Raw genomic sequence first — 3,734 nt, forward strand, 5'->3', positions numbered from 1 at the left:
AACAAACTCAAAAAAATAAACCATATAATTTCAGACGTTTGTATAACAAAAGAAATTATACAACCAGAACTTACACGAACGAATGATACATCAATGTTATATGATTCGAATGATTCCCAAACAACGAGTGATACAGAATATTCAACATCTTCAATTAATGATTTTCAAACACAAAGTGATCCGTGTGAAATAGCTTCTATCGATTCCAGAGTTTCTAACAACAACTTTAATGATAATTCGAATTCTGATAATTTTTCGACTTTATCGGATTTTTGGGATGATAAAAATGAAATAAATAAACATAAAAAACAAAAAAAAAACAAAAAATGACAGAAAAACCAATAATTGTGAAACACGAGAACAAATATTTGCTGCAATTTTAACATTCAAAAATGGATATTTTGTTGATTTAAAAAGGGAAGACATTAAAAAATGGGACAAAGAAGACGTGTTTTTCAATTTTAGAATATTTGTCAAATATGATGATCGTTTCTCTTTTGATCGATTTTTTGAATTAACCAATTATCTTATCAAAGAAAAAGAAGAAGAAGTAAAAGATAAATTATTAAATTCTGTCCGAAAAATAATTCACTCAAAATACAAAACCTTTATAAAGGAACACTGAACACCTTTAAAAATAGATTATTATCTTTTTTAATTAATGATTTTATGATCGAATCTAAATTTAGTGGAACACAAATGAATGGAATGTGCCAATGTCTTCGAATGGCAATTCGTATGTACACTTTTTCACATTACACGATTATTCATAACGTAGGATGCAGTCCAAAAGTGGTAAGGGGTCAAATGTATTCTCAAAATAAAAAATGATGAAACAAATATTAGAAGAAATAAAAACAGCAAAATCAATAACGGTTGCTCTTGATTCTTCAACTAAAAAAGGAGTTGAAATATTTTCTGTTTTTTGAGGTATTTTTACAACGGACAAGTAAACTGTTTTCCTGTAATAATTAAACAATACAATCACAAAACAAACGGAATTTCAATAGCAAATTGGGTTTTCCGCCATTTGAAAAAAATGGGAATTCCTCTTCAAAATATCTGTCAGTGTGCTACCGATGGTGGTAAAAAATTAACTTCAATAAATAATGGATTTGTTGCACACTTTTTAAACAAATTGAGGGAAGAACAAATGTGTTTGGGGGAAGTCGACAAACATTTTAAATTTACTTGGTGTTTTGCCCACAGAACAGCACTAACGGGAACATGTGTTAATAAATATAACGACGCATTATTAGTTACATTATTTGTAAAGTGGTTTTGTTCAGGTAGAACACTCAAAAAAATTTACAAAGAAAATAAACAAAATGAAAAAATGAAAAAAAATGAAAACAGCATGCGAAACGAGGTGGCTTTATCTTTCCGATAATTTGGGTGAAATTGAATCTGAATATAAAGAAATTGAAAGGTTTAGTGAAAGTTTTCAAAACAGATTAAACATGAAGCATTTTTCTTCAAAAAGTTATTAAAATATAAAAAACAATTTCCAACACAAAAAGATATCAATAATGCAATTGATCATTTCCATTTGGGAAATGAAGTTGTCAAACAAACGTTTTGTGTTATGAGAGGAATTTTAGGGTTGTTGAGACAATTTTCAGATTCTTTGCAAGAACAAAATAGTTTGATTTATGTACAATGGGAAAGAATTCAAATGTTTAAAGTTTTTTTAAAAAGTGTTTTGGAAAAAGTTGTTGAGCCGGACTATGAATACTCTGATTTTGAATGTTTAAAAGGTAAGACAAATGTTTATAAAAAATACATTAAAAAACTATTGGAAATGATTATTGATGATTTTAATCTTCGCTTTAAAACAGTTTCCAGGTCTGAAGACATGATAGAAATTATGAAAAATAAAAAGTTGGAAAAAGAAAAGGTGATAATTGATGACAACGAAAGTAATAAAAATGACAACAAAAAAATAAATGAAATAACAGAAAAAACAACAGAAAAAACTTCGATGGAAAAAGAGACAGAAAAACAAAGAAAATATAAAATAAATGAGAAGAAATTGAAAGAAAAAAGTTGATTTGGAAGGTTATATGTATATGTTCAACCTCCCTCAACTTATTGTTGACAAGTGGAATATTGAAATACCAAAAGAGTTTACTTATTTAAATAAAGAAGTCGCTATAATCACAAATATACTATGTAATACCAATATATTGATTGATAAAGAACTAAACAATGTTGTACCAGTTTTCAACTATCACAAGGACCTGAGAGAAAAAACTGGTTATCATCATAAACTTACATTATTGGACATTTATCAGATTCTCCCATCAAGTTTGCGTCTTGTTGTTGAGGATTTGGTAACAATGTTTCCAACAACTGTTGTTGTTGAAAGGAGTTTTTCGCAAATACGAACAACTACACACCAAAACATGGATTTATGTGGAGTGTTTTCCAGAATTTTCTATTCAAGTGTAAACCACCAGATCATTATAAGTCTACCCCAACTTTGAAAAATTCTTTTTAAAAAGTGTAATAAATAACAATTTGATTACATTTTCGCACTTTTCACATTTATTTATATGTCATGTTAAAAAACGTATTGATTTTGATACTTTATTTGAATTTTTGTAAATGGGGCTAGAAGAAAAATAAAAACTACTTTGTCATTAATTCGAACAACGACGTGTTAAACTATTTTAATATTAATGATGAGCAAATTGTGGTTTAAATTTCAAAATAATATTTAAATGTATGAATGTTATGTGAATTAATTACCAAATGATTTATTTTTTTTCTTTTTTTGTGATTTAAATCAAATTAATAAAAATAAAACATTTTATAAATAGTTTAAAACTGAAATGTTTTTTGAAACAATTCGTATTTTTAATTTTTAATATATTTATAAATAGTTGAACTGTTTGAACTTTATTATAAATATAAAAAAACGAACAAAAATAAAATAGTAAAATAAAATTTGTAAGTTTTTTTCTTTGCCTCTTTTGGTAATTTATATTTAAATATTAGATCCATCTCAATTTATCTCCTGATTTGCCTGAATTAAGGTTCACACATTTTTATTTTATGTAAAAAAACATTTTTGTTTTTTTGAAAATTTCATCTTATATTTTTCAAAAACGCCGTACTGTGCTCATAACATTTAGCACATTTCCCGTTTTTCTTGACATAATTCATTAATTATTTCAATAAAATTTTTAAAAAATAGCAGAAAAACAAATCCAAAAGTCCGATACGTCGGACTTTGTGTCCGGAGTTTAGCATTTCAAGATTTTGTAAATCACAATTAGTTGTAAAAATAAAAATATTTAGCAAAAAAATACTTTAGTGTTAAACAAAGAGCAAATAACAAAGAATTGGTGAACTGTTGCCTACCCTATTTGATATCATATATTAATTATAATAACAGTGTATAAATAATAAAGTAAACAATGGTATGGTTTCAATTATATCAATGTCGAACGCTGACTTTGTGCTAATGTGAACCGAGTGATGCGGAGTATTGAATAGAAAGCTCAAGAAGACGTACTCAAACAACCCGTTTGTGCACCCGCTTTACCCACTTTTTATTCCCCCGTCAAAAATCACCCGCTTGCGGGAAAATGACATCTACGTCTACCCAGTACAAACAAAAAAAATGGTTGAAATAAGGTGTACAAACAGAAGCTGAAGCTGGTGTTAACACAAAATAATAAAGATATTATTATTAATATAATACAGTAAAACATTTCATTAGTGGATAT

Source organism: Entamoeba invadens (genome assembly GCF_000330505.1).
Source record: "Entamoeba invadens IP1 unplaced genomic scaffold scaff_1105074725169, whole genome shotgun sequence".
Classification (NCBI taxonomy): domain Eukaryota; phylum Evosea; order Mastigamoebida; family Endamoebidae; genus Entamoeba; species Entamoeba invadens.